This window comes from Schistocerca nitens, chromosome 2 (assembly GCF_023898315.1).
Source record: "Schistocerca nitens isolate TAMUIC-IGC-003100 chromosome 2, iqSchNite1.1, whole genome shotgun sequence".
Classification (NCBI taxonomy): Eukaryota; Metazoa; Arthropoda; class Insecta; order Orthoptera; family Acrididae; genus Schistocerca; species Schistocerca nitens.
Genome location: NC_064615.1, coordinates 305,929,267 through 305,943,587, shown reverse-complemented (window position 1 = coordinate 305,943,587; position 14,321 = coordinate 305,929,267). Strand labels below are relative to the sequence as shown.

Below are 14,321 nucleotides of genomic sequence, written 5' to 3'. Positions count from 1 at the left end.
TCAGACGAGAAATTAAAAGAAACAATGGGAAAAAGGGGAACTGTGAAATGAAAATAAATGAGAAATCTATGAAATTTCTTTGACTATACAAAACAAACACTGTTATAGTTAACCTCATTGCCAGATGAGCTGAATGTAATTGCTAATAACAGAATTAAACTGGAGTTGCCATTTTAGAGATATTGACAGTTAACTAAATGTTTCGTTTGATTTTGGTGTCAAATACTACAACATCTCTGATGAAATAATTACTGTTCTGCACATTCTTTGTGGACTCACTATGTGTAGAGGAAAATAGCTGCAAAACTAGAAAGAAACAAAAGTATCAGGCAGAAAATTATAATTACAGAAAAAGAGAACTTTTCAAAAGAGTAGGAAGCTGTAACAGATAATAACAGATTACTTGCACTGAAAGCCAAGTGCATAAAAGCACCCACTTCTAGGTCAAGGAAAGACTGCTGGCCCTGAATCATCTCATGGATTGACTATGAGGACCACTTTGCTGGCCTTCTTGGATGTGTTTTCATATCCAGCTACGTGAATGCTGGGGTGGTTCCCACATCCCGCCTCAGATACGTGGGCTGCAAACACTATGCAACACGATGTCACATTTAATCGTGTCGTTACAGTAGACACAGACATTATAGGTACACAGATTTATCCCTAGGGTGTATCGACCTGATAGTAGCATTAAAATCTGTAATGGCGAACCTCTCGAAATAACAGCCTACATGTGGGTATGGTTGGTTTTCCGTAATGTAGAGGACATGCTGTACCAGTCCCAATCAGGTGTTGGCTGGATAAAGGCCACTGGCCAGGAAGGAAGAAAGAGAGACAGTAACAAGTTTCGATTTCATATGATGAAAATCGTACAATCACAAGTGGAAGGATAATTATTTAATAAAGGGACTTATCGCAACAGCCAAAAATTTTGCAGGGGAAAACAGGAAAATAAGAGAATGTTTCAGATGAAACAATGTGCCTATCAATGACAAGGGGAGCTGTTTGCCTTCCACCATCTGTCCCCTTGCCATACATAGGGCAGCCGCAGCCAGGCCCAATGGATGGCCCAACTGAGGCATACCCCTCTTTCCCCGCAACTCTTTGAACCCTGCTCTTTCTGTCACCCTACCACTCTCTTCTCCTTGCCCAACTGTCTGCATATCTGCAAAATGTTTGAGGCTACCCAGCTTGGCCCCATAGCCCGAATGTTCATTCATATCAATTAACACTCCTACCTGTAGTAGCTGTCGCTTGCCTTACTGCATTTTTCAACCCCCCCCCCCCCTCCACCAATTCCCTACTGTCATTCGTCAACTGAAAATGTTGCAAACAGCAAACGGAACCATCTTTCAGTGGTGTTTCGTATTTTGTAGCTGTGTAGAGTATTCTTACAGGGATTTTCAAATGAATAAAATAGCTTGTTAGCTGAAAAGGCCTTTCATTTATTATGTACGGAAGAGAAGCTAGAAATCAAGCGCTTAGGTGCACAGCAAACAAAAGTTTTGCAGTGTCTCAAAGAATAACAGAACTTTCTGGAAAGAAGAACAGAACTTTTTACGAGATATGTTTCTGCAAAAAGTCATGGTTAACAGTGAATGAAGAGAAACAAAAGTTATTTTCTTTGTATCATTGCACTGATGAAGCATTGTGGACAACAGTGCGCTATAATTATCTAATGAAGAAACGTGGGAAACGTGTTCTTAATTCGTTCACTTAAATCCATTAGATCAACATGGGAAAAGTGCCGCCCCCCCTCACCATGAGCCGTGGATCTTGCTGTCGGTTGGGTGGGTTGCGTTCCTCAGCGACATAGGTAGCAGTACGATAAGTGCAACCTCAATGGAGGGGTATCTGTTGAGAGGCCAGACAAACGTGTGGTTCCTGAAGAAGTGCAGCAACCTTTTCAGTAGTTTCAGGGGTAACAGTCTGGATAAATGCTTGATCTGGCCTTGTAATACCGACCAAAATGGCCTTTCTGTGCTGCTCTACTGTATGGTTAAATGATGATGGCATTCTCTTGGGTAAAATGTTCCAGAGGTAAAATGCAGGTATGTTAGAAAATTTAAAAAGGGAAATGGATAGATTGAAGTTAGATATAGAGAAAATTAGTGAAGTTCGGTGGCAGGAGGAACTAGACTTCCGGGTAGTTGAATACAGGGTTATAAATAGAAAGTCAAATAGGGGTAACGCAAGAGTGAGTATCATAAGGAATAAGAAAGTACGAATCTGGGTAAGCTACTATGAACATCCGCACCTGCCACATTAGGTATATGCCAACTAGCTCCACAGATGATGAAGAGGTTCAAGAAATGTATGATGAGGTAAAAAAAGTATTCAGATACAAAGAAAAATTAATTGTGATGGGAGACTGGAACTCGAAAGTACGAAAAGGAAGACAAGGAAACAGTAAGTGAATATGGACTGGGTGAAAGGAATGGAAGAGAACCCCACCTGGTAGCATTTTGCTCAGAGCATTAATTTAATTATCGCAGATACTTGGTTTAAGACTTATGTATACGTGGTAGAGACCAGGAGCCACTGGAAGATTCAGATTGATTACATAAAGGTTAGACAGATATTTAGGAACCAGACTTGATATTGTAAAACATTTCCAGGGGCAGATGTGGACTCTGACCACCTAGCACAAATCTTTGGATAACATAAGAGATATTCAATTTAACTGATGAAAGGAGAAAATTTAAAAATACAGTAAATGAAGCAGGAGAAAGGGAATACAGACGTTTAAAAAATGAGATTGACAGGAAGAGCAAGATCTCTAAGCAGGAATGGCTAGAATTTAGATGTAAGAATTTATAAGCATACTTCACTAGGGGAAAGATAGATACTGCCTGCAGTAAAATTAAAGACGCCTTTGGGGAAAAGAAAAGCAGTTGTATGAGTATCAAGAGCTCAGATGGAAAACCACTCTTAAGCAAAGGAAGGAAAGCTGAAACGTGGGAGGAGTATATATAGGGTCTATACAAGAGAAATGAACTTTAAAAAGGGGAGGAGACTTATATGAATATGAGATGGGAGATATCATAATGCGAGAAGAATTTGACAGAGCTCTGAAAGATCTAAGTTGAAACAAGTCCCTGCGGGTATGCGATATTTCGTCAGAACTACTGACAGCCGTGGAAGAGCTAGCCATGACAAAACTATTCCATCTGGTGAGCGAGATAAATGAGACAGGCAAAATGCCCTCAGACTGCAAGAAGAATGTAGTTCTTCCAGTTCTAAAGAAAGCAGTTGCTGACAGATGTGAAAATTAGCGAACGATCAGTTTAATAAGTCATGGTTGCAAAACACTAACACGAATTCTTTTCAGAAGAATGAAAAAACTGGTGGAAACTGACTTCCGAGAAGGTCAGTTAAGATACTCGAGAAATGTAGGAACACGTGATTCAGTATTGATCCGACGACGTATCTTAGAATATAGGTCAAGGAAAGAAAAACCTACGTTTACGACTTTTCTCGACTTAAAGAAAACTTTTGATAACGTTGACTTCAATACTCTCTTTGAAATTCTGATGGTAGCAAGAGTAATATGCATTCAGGGAAAGGCTATGTACAACTTGTACAAAAACCAGAAGGCAGTTATAAGAATCGAGGGGTATGAAAGGGAAGTAGTGGTTGACAAGGGAGTGAGACAGGGTTGTACATTATCCCTTAGGTTATTCAATCTGTGTATTGAGCAAGCAGTAAAAGAAACTAAAGAAAAATTTGGAGTAGGAATTAACGTTCAGGGAGAAGAAATAAAACCTCTAAGGTGTGCTGATGACACACTAATTCTATCAGAGACAACAAAGCACTTGGAAGAGCAGTTGAACGGAATGGATAGTGTCTTAGAAGGAAAATACGAGTATAAGACGACCATCTACAAAAGCAAAACAAAGATGATGGAATGTAGTCGAATTAAATCAGGGGATGCTGAGGGCATTAGATTAGGAAATGAGACATTTAAAGTGGTAGGTGAATTTTGCTATTTGAGCAGCAAAATAACTGATAATGGCCAAAGTAGAGAGGATATGTAATGTAGATTTCCAATGGCAAGAAAAGCATTTAAGTGATAGGAAGTCCCTTCTGAAAATATTTGTATGGAGTGTTGCCACATATGGAAGTGAAACATGGACGATAACAAATTTAGACAGAAAGAGAATAGAAGCTTTCGAAATATGGTGCCACAGAAAAATGTTGAAGATTTGATGATTCTATTACGTAACTAATGAAGAGGTACTGAACAGAAAGTGGGAGACAAGAAATTTGTGGTACAACATGACTAAAAGAAGGGATCGGTTGATAGGACACATCCTGAGACGCCAGGGAACCATCAAGTTACTAGTAGGGGGAAGTGTGGGGGATAGAAATAGTAGAGGGAGACCAAGAGATGAACACAGTAAGCAGATTCAGAAGGATGTAGGTCTCAGTAGCTCTTCAGAGATGAAGAGGCTTGCACAGGATAGAGTGGCATGGAGAGATGAATCAAATCAGGCTTCGGATTGAAGACCACAAGAACATCAAGGAAAGTGGACTACATTCAGAAAATGCTACTCACAATGATCAAATGTATAAAATGTCCATTCATAAATGTAATGATTTAGTTATGAAGAACAAATACATATTAAACAGATTAGCAGAGAGCTTAACTTCTGTGGAACTCGTGGGTTGGCACTAAGGCCTCACAGTGACAAACGGGAGTCAACTTACCGTGGCAGTTTCTTAGAGCTGTTGCCTCTTCTAGGAAATCTTGACGGTGTGTCAGATGACCACTTCTTATATTAGATTACGCAACTGTTTTCAATTTTTCGGTAAAACGTAACCCAAAAATGTAAATCTTAGAAGTGGATGTGACTTTTTTACAGCAAATGTCATATTCGTATTTCCAGATTTACGTCCTTTTTACGCATCTATAGAGTTTTAAAGGTATATTGTTAATAAAAATCAACTACAGTTAACGAATTTTTTTAAAGTTCTTGTAGTGGTCATGAAGTACCCTTCACTTAGTATAAACGTTACTGAAAATATCTTGGTGGTGCTAAGATTATGCTAAAAGCTGTGCTTAGGTTCTATATCCTACTTGTACATGTGTACCTATTTAAAAAGTATGTTGTTAATAAAAGTTAAAAGAATTTAACGAAATTTGTTATTACGCGAATTGGAAAATGCGTTGTTACTGATAGGGTTAATGCTATCACTTTTGGTTCTGTGCAAATACTGTTCTTTGAAAATACTGTTTGACTTACTACATCGTTTCTCACCTCATTACCTCTTGTCGAAGTGTTTTTTTTTAATTTATTTATTTATTTTTGTTTATTTATTTATTTATTTTTAATGGAAGCCCTGCAATAAGACAATTCCTTCAGTTTCTTCAGCTAAATGGAACTTCCAGTATCGCGTTGTAAATAGTGTTCAAGAGGATAAATCACACTTTTTGGAATGTTTTGATAAGACCGAAGATTAGGCTACTTGGGATGACATTCTAATAATAGAATATTTTGCTTTGGGAAATTTACTTCACAATCCAGACTTTTTGTAGCTTCTTTTCATTATTTTTTTTTCTGTGAGATTTTGACACACGTCTACATTTCCTATAACACAGTTCGAGTGCAGAGCGCAAAAGCTATTACTATATCCAATGCATTACGTAATTTAGAGGATGCTGTTTTTAAAACACAAGTGGACACTGCAAGAAATTGAGTTTGTGAAGATTGATGTTTTGCTTCTTCTAGAAAACTATCCAAAATATAGACAGCATATGCCGAAGAAGTGTGTGGCATTGTCACAAATCAACTGAAAGAAGATCCCAAAACTCTTATGTATTGAGTAGTTTCGAAATTATTGACCGGAAAACGTTCGTTTCATTCACAGAACATTCCCCAGTTACTTCATTCAGCACCTTTTTCATTAAGTTACAGGCCGTTTATTTGCAGTTAGTAACTTATTGCAATGCTACATTTAGAGATATTACATCTGTTTCTGATCTGTTCAGTTCCTTTGTGGAACATTTCTTTGAACAAAAAACTTTGCAAGCACTTTTTAAAAAAATTAAAATTTTTCTCGGGAACACTATGGATCAAGAAAGGCTTAAGTTACTGGCTGTTCGCTCCATTCGTAAGTAGGGAATTAGAGAAATTCGAAACTTTAACAGAGTAACTGATACGTTTGCCAGTCAGAAGAATAGGTGTGCACAGCTAAAGTATAAGAAACCTGCGAAGAGACACCTCGATGATTAACATCTTAGTTGGGTAAAATACACATGAAAATGTTCCAGCAAAGATTTCTAACAGAGATTTTTCATTTGGCCGAAAGGAAAAAGCTAGGAGGCTCCCCAATGTTTACTTCGCAGTGCATTCCCAATGAGGAAATCACGTGCTTCCATACTCAGTTACACTATTTTTGTTTCTACACCACAGTCACACCAAAGGAACACTTACATCAAGAACTAATATGAACACCAGCAGGAAGAGAGCTGGAGAACTTTGCTTTGAACCCACCCAGCTCCAAACCCCTAAATCGAGCGAAGTTGTGGACCTGACCACACACACACACACACACACACACACACACAACAACAACAACAACAACAGTTGGTGAAAACAGTGCTGTTTATACCCTAAAGCGCCAAATACAGAGATATGTAAACAGCCAGAATATGGTGCTGCGAACGGCAAAATCTACATAAGACGACAAGTGTCTGGCACAGTTGTTAGATCGGTCACTGCTGCTGCAATGGCATCTTATCAAGATTTACATGAGTTTGAATGTGGTGTTGTAGTCGGCGCATGAAAGATGGAACACAGCAAATCTGAGGTAGTGCTGAAGAGGGAATTCTCGTATACGACCATTTCATGAGTGTACCATTGTAAGGTGGCATGGTCTCCTGACCTTCATTTCTTACATATTCCGACTTCACCATCGTATTCTGCGTATCAAGACGTTTCATTCGAGCCCAAACTTTATAGAGTAGAGTCAATTTTACATATTTCGATTTAATCGATATGCAAATCTAATAAATAAATCACAAGTGCGCACCGAGATTAAAAAGTCGAGGCTGGCGTACGTAAATATTTAAGACACGACAGCCACAGGAGTTTTTGTTTGGTGGAGGCAACCAGTCCGCTGTAAAGTCCGTAGGAGGGTGAGTTAGCATGCAGCTGCGCTGGCCGGCCAACCACCCAGGGACCAAAACAGTTTTTTGCCAGATAAAAGGGATAATGGCCTGCGTGTTCACCTTAAAAGCAAAACCCGCTGTATTGTTTGGTAGAGCCCCAGCATATGCATTTTTGATGGACTTAGTGTGCAGTTTCAGAATTCTCACAGGTGGACAGTAAATGCCTAATGCAGATGCGATATATTTCCGGATTGGTCGGCTTAAACAGAGCGCCATTCTCCCATTTGCAAGAATAACGCTGATTGGCGGACTATTTCTGACTCGATGAGCTGGAGGAGTGAGGGAAAGACAGCAGATGATATACCCTTTCGTTTTTTGCGTGGAGAGAAGTCTTTCTGGTGACACTCTTGAAGCGGCAACATGTAGCGGAAGGGAGTGCGCTCGTGCATGTATGCAGAGAGCGAGGAACAAAGTCTCTACTCAGTACTGCACTGAGAGAGCATCTCTGTCGCTAGCTCTATATTGAGTCACTCGCAATTAAGCGTTTGTTCACCATGTTGGCCATGACACTTAATGTGCGGTGTGAACACAGACAGAGTATTAGTTAGCACCTGCAAGGGAACATTGAGTGGCATCATGGTGGACTGGTTATCTGACAGTGTACCACTCCAATAGTTAGACTAGGGGCAGATAGGGGTCCTTGACTTCATCAAGGCGTAGTGACAGTTCGATTGGCGAAGGTCAATACAGATAGAAAGAGATAGTTTTTTTTATTTTTCAGCAGTGAACGATGCAGGCAGCAGTCATTGCAGCTCACGGTATTGTGTGCTGCAGCGTAGGCGAGCTCCATCTTTCCTCCATTAGAAACAACGTACTTCATTCATGTCTCTCCATTACATTACTCACGCAACAGCGTCGACTGTACTTAGAAAAATTCAGTCGGATAATTATTCAAGTTGAGTAGGTGCAGCTCTCAGCCATTCTGCCGAGTAAATAACCTTCTTAAAGAAAAGAGATAAAAGAGCTTTCCCACACTTTCTATATAGATTTCATTAACAGGATTCCTATCTATAAGAGGTACCTCCTATTCCAAAAAGAACCCAGAAATTTGTGTATCAGTTTATAAATAAAAGTTTCACTTGATTTTCTCAGATTTTGCAATAAATAATATTTTCTGTTCATTTAATGTTTTTCTCACACAAACTAGCAATACTCCAGTACCCAAGTATCGCACTAGTTACGTAAGCAAATAGAATATTTTTGTGGTTTTTCCTTACAGCGGACGACTCCAGAAGATATTTATTGCCGAAAGTTTTTCAGGCATTTTTGGTACGTTAGGAGCGTCTGTCTGACTTCTGTAGTAGTGTGAGGTGGAAACTGCTTCTTGCAGGCGCCAAAAGGTACTTGTCAGATCAATCCTTTGCACAACTCGTCAACATAACACCCACATACATACACTGTGAATATCAGGAATCCGGTAAAACAGCAAACCTCCAACATCGCTGCGGCCAGAAAAGATCCTACAAGGGCAGAACCTACGACTTCTGAAGGAAATCGTACAACGTGACTGAAGTGCAACCATTCTACAGATTGCTGCAGATTTCAATGCAGGATCATCCATAAGTAACAGCGTGCGAACCAGTCAACAAAACCATCCATATGGGCTTTCGGAGCTGAAAGCCCACTCGTGTACCCTTGATGACTGCACGACACAAGGCCTTACGCCTCGCCTGGGCCCGTCAACCCTGACATTGGAGTGTTGATGACTGGTAACATGTTGCCTGATCGGACGAGTCTCGTTTCAAATTGTGTCGAGCGAATGGTTATGTACGGGTATGGCGACAACCTTATGAATCCATGGACCCTGCATGTCAACAGGGGACTGTTCAATCTGGTGGGAGCTCTGTAATGGTGTGGGGCATGTGCAGTTGAAGTGATACGGGACCCCTGATACGTCTAGATATGACTCTGACAGGTGACACATATGTAAGCATCCTATCTGATCACTTGCATCCAATCATGACTACTGTGCATTCCGACGGACTTGGACAGTTCCAGCAGGACAATGCGACACCTCACACCTACAGAGTGGCTCCAGGAACACTCTTCTGATTTTAAAAGCTGGCCGCCAAACTCTCCAGTAGTGAACATTATTGGGCCTATCTGGGATGCCTTGCAACGTGCTGTTCAGAAGAATTCTCCACCCCCTCGTACTTTTATGGATTTATGGACAGCCCTACAGGATTCATGGTGTCAGTTCCCTCCAACACTACTTCAAGCATTAGTCGAGTCCCTTTCACGTCGTGTTGCGGCACTTCTGCGTTCTCGCGCGGGTCCTACACGGTGTTAGTCAGGTGTACCAATTTCTTTGGCTCTTCAGTGTTCTTCACTATTAGCTACCATATTTCGTGAATTATATTTATAACTGTCTCATTACCATATTTACTACTTTTCTAAAGTTTTTTGAGCAGTATGAAGGAAATGAAGGTCATGCAAAAATAATTCGGAACACTTCCGTTATAAAGTTTATTGACTATTTATCTGGGCCCTATCAACGAAAATGAACACCAGCGGCCACTGGACCTGAAACTCAATAATAATAAAAGAAACATACTGTATAACAAACACATCAAAGAGAAAACACTACAAATTATTGAGTAAATCATATGACAAGTCGTTTGATTTTTGTGTTTAGGACAGTTGAAAACAATAACAGGATGGACACTAAAAGAAATAAATGCAGGAGGTAAAGTGAACTTGAATGGTTTTGGTACACTAAACGGAGTTTCCATGAGTAGCCTATTGATCTGGCTCAAGCACAGATTTTGCAGATAGTATCTGTAGCAGGTATTAGATTTTGGCAGTGTCGCATGGACTTTTTATGAGGAAAATATTAAAAAGTTGAATGTTTCTCAGTAATCGATGGAGTGACGCCTCTTGGGAATTACTGGGAGGGGTTAAAACACAAACAAATATATCAGGGACCAGACTGAAGTGTAATATTTAATTATCATGATAATGAAAATGAAACGGAGACGGGGTGAACAGGAGATAATAAAGGTTTAACAACGAGACAAAGGTGTGTAGATGACATTATTTAACGTGCAGAAGTAGCATGGAGGTGTATCTCTGAAGACTGTAACGCATGAAAAAGTCTAGAGGAGGGCTTTATCAAGCAATGAATGTCAGATGACCACTGCAGCAGATGATAATAAGAATAACGATACGAATCATCGAAACTTTCTATCTTCTTTGAGATGTCATTCCACCTACGCTCACTCAAATATTCCAAATAAAACTTTACCAGAATGAAGTTTTTAGTTATCCCTGATTGGTTTTGGGAGCGGTGCAACAAAAGATGAATCCATGGAACTTTAGAAAATGTAAATTACGTATCGTGATTTGATCACTGCTCTATGGTGTGTGATTGAATAATAAACTCTTGGACTCCTTCTCTGAATGACTGTGGGCTGTGTTCGTATGATAAGAAAAACTGAACGTTTCAAATCAGTAATAAAAATACGCCAATGGCGGATCGATGCCACTTAGAAATGTTGCGTCTTCCCCACGAGACAACCTGAATAATAGAACTCACAAGACAATAAATTTGGCATACGCATACGATTAGGTGCTTTTAAATGAAGATAGATCTCGTTGTTAGTTCAAAATCAGTTCCTTACATTAGAAATCATTAACAATTAAGCCCACGATGCTTAAATTCCGACAGCTAGAGCAGGAGCAGGAAAGCAAATGCGAACATCCAAGTTTCTTCTAATTGCTTTCTAAAAAATCTGAAAACCGTGTCTTCTTTTATTGCACAAGCATTTTCTCATGAACTCTCTGACATTTCTAGCGATACATGAAATCTACAAACACATCCAAAAATAATTTCTTTAGAAAGAGGTATTACAGTGCCCTTGAATGACTATAATTTCTTGTTTCATTGTGAGCAATCATTCGTCTTTTAAACGTCTAGAAAGAAAAGTTGATATACGCAGACATTTCTTTTACTTTAGGGATAAGGAAAATTTCAAGAAGTGCGCTATTCGTCCATTATTAAGTCCTTGGAGCAGAGTAGCCCATCTGCACGTATCATCGTGGTTTACGAGCAACACAATGCTATCAGGTGGAGCGTTGATTCCAAGCATTTGACAGTTTGATTGCGCGACGCAGTACTGGCTGCGAATCCTTCGAAGGAATGACATCAGGTGCAGACTGCGATGTCAGATGCAGGTTGCTTGACGTCAGCCATGTGGCTTTATGCTGGTCACCTTGATTGACTCAGTGTCCCCGCGGTCCATACACACACCGTGTTGTCTTATTGGTTTTCAGCCGTGTGTCCCTTTGCATACATGCAAAAGTGTCAAGGCTTCATGATTCACGAAACATTTGTGCCGTGACATCAGTCTTTGAAAGGATCCACTGCTATGGTACATATGAAGTTAAAATACACAGATAAATAAATATCTAACAGATAAAAATTTGGGTTAGTTTCTGAATAATAGATAACAACGTAAGTTCAGGGCGTAGAATTACTCATTTTTTTCCATCAGATTTTTGTTAACTGGAAGACTAGGACATTGCTCTTTCCATTTGAATAATGTAAATCAGGCAAAGATGAAAGTTCGTTTTTTGTTCGGATAATGCACTGCTCGTTTTCAAAGGTCAAAAGCTGTCAAATTTACGCGAATATCAACTTATCCATATTTTTATTTTCTCGCAAATGTACTAGCGTGAACATCTTAACGTTCAATAATGTGTTGCGCACAGACTTCGGGCGACATTAACTTTTACTGCTGGCGCACCATAGTTTAGTTCAGACGTTATTGTTTTATACAGTACATTGTGTTTATGTGATGAAAAGTATTCTCAGAGAGGATTTGTGTTGCAGATGCGTTTTGAGCTCCTATGCAGTAGAATCTACCGACACACCTGTGGTAGCACACACGCTTGGAGGAAGCGGATTCAGTTTTTCTACATGGTAAGTACACGCCTTTGTATCCTGCAGAAATGCGGTTTAGTTGTTGTTCTAATACTCGTTTAGCACCCCATCAGGAATCGAGATTAAGCACGATGTACTAATTCTCTACCCCAAAACACGATGGGTCACTGTTTATCACATACCCACCATAGTTTGGTTTTCAAAACAACAGAAGTCTATGTACTTATGTTCATGATTACTTATTTACTATGGTCTTTTATAATCACCGATTTTCTGTCCAAGTCACTTCAACTGCTAAACTTTTTCTATTAACCAGTCAGATGTTATCACAAATGTCATTTAACTTACATTTTAAAATATGCTTCAGAATCTGGGTATGATTCATGTATCATGAAATTAATATTTCATTTACTTATGTGTACATAAAACGCAGGTCAGAGAAAAGTCACTATAACACATCACTACCTAAAGTACACGTGTGCAAAATCTCAAAGTACGTACTTTTAGAAATGATTCAGTTACAAAAGAAACAAGTGCTCACACAAAACGAACAGAGGAAAGAAACCCCTAGATACAGGTTTCGCCTAAACGCTATGGTTTCGCGTCAGCGGTACACTACCATTCATGTTGCTTGCCAGTATTTTGTGAGTGTACTACTAATGTTTAGTTTGTGAAGAGGCTAGTACATTATATAAGTGCGTGTGATTGTATTGTGTCTACACGAGTGCAATGTGTTTGTATGATTTCATTTATTGACAGGACGTCATCTTCTGTAATTTTACTATTTGCTCATTTTTCTCTCTTAATACTCTCTTTTACTCTCTTCACAGAATAAATATCGTAGTATTGCAATACGCTACGCGCATAAAGTATTCAACATTGCATAAGTGTGAGGTGCAATTTTGCACACAGAGGAAACAACCTTATGCCATACGGGTGAAAATATTTAACATTATAATAAACATAGAAAAACGATAGATAAAAGTGAGTTGGTGTTACTGCACATCTTCTTCAAATCAATAAGTGTGTGTGTAAGCAGGCGGAGAAATACAACTCCAGCTAATGCAGATCTTGTACCGCTGATACACATGGATGTTGCAAATTTAATGCTCACTGCAAAAGAAAGTCAGGCTCTGTGATGTTTCATGTGTTTTAGTTCATTCGGCGAACAGTACAACGAATATTCTCGTAACTGGTATTTACATTTCACAGTGTTTATTTAGTACTTTTATGTACATTGAAACTTCTTCAAATCTTTGTTTTGGCACAAACCTTAAATCCTATTAATTCTAGGCTTTGTCAGAAAATAACAACATGTGTGTGGAAAGCATGTGATGACATATGGTCCTTCATAAAGTATCGCCCACTTACTGTTGTTTTCGTTTCACCTATGAAGATTTGAGGTGAGTTCTGAGTAAAACATAATATCCTACTTCATAGTTTTGAGTGTTTATAAGATTTTTGTTTCACTGCGATTTTGCAAGATGCGCTTGACGAGTGAGTGCAATTAATGAAAGAATTGTCTCCATTTATAGCCAGTGAAGTAAGATGCATTGGCTGTTAGTAGTGACTTTTGTCTTCCTCTTGTGATAATACAATCATTTGAAATATTTTTGATAAGTAGTGCAGCCATAGCAGATTTAACAGCATACAGCATCAGAAATTTGGAAAAAAGTCATATAATACAATCATGTATTTGATACGTTGAAAGATGGTCTGGTATGGACTAGCAGTATCAATAGCTACAATTTTAATCTATAATTTCAACTGGCTTGCTAGGCATAACAGAGTGCAGCTCAGTCTTTATAGTTTTGCTGATGAATTTTGCTTCTTGGCAGATGACACATTTGCTTAGTAATCAATGTACGTTTGCAGTATATTTGGAAAGAAGCAAAATAGGTTAAGTTTCCTTGCACGCTTTGTGGTAGTGTATTGCAGTCAGGCACGATGTGTACACCAAATAAGTTTATCTACACTTTCGGGCGGAATGCATACACAGAGAGTTTGTGCTGTGCTGTCTCCTATAGAACAGTATCTTATAATGTAAGGTCTAATATTTGTTTCAAGCTGTTTGCATAATTTTGTTTCAGCTGTGTTCTCATGTTGTGCCAATGTGGATCTGCTTCTCGTAATTCTTTCATGTTTTTCCACATGTCACATTATTGTCGATAGTGTTTCTCTCTTATGAGTAAAATGCGATAGTGAGTTACTTGTTCTGGTGTTCCTGCATTTTCGATTAGACCTTGGGGCAATCTATAGAATGTG

At 39.1% G+C, this 14,321-nt stretch overlaps 1 protein-coding gene across 1 annotated transcript in view; it reads right to left on the bottom strand.

Annotated features, from left to right (window-relative positions):
• LOC126234999 (galactosylgalactosylxylosylprotein 3-beta-glucuronosyltransferase P-like) overlaps positions 1-14,321 on the bottom strand; it is a 196,390-nt gene that overhangs the window by 1,343 nt on the left and 180,726 nt on the right. The gene's annotated exons all lie outside the window — the stretch shown is intronic.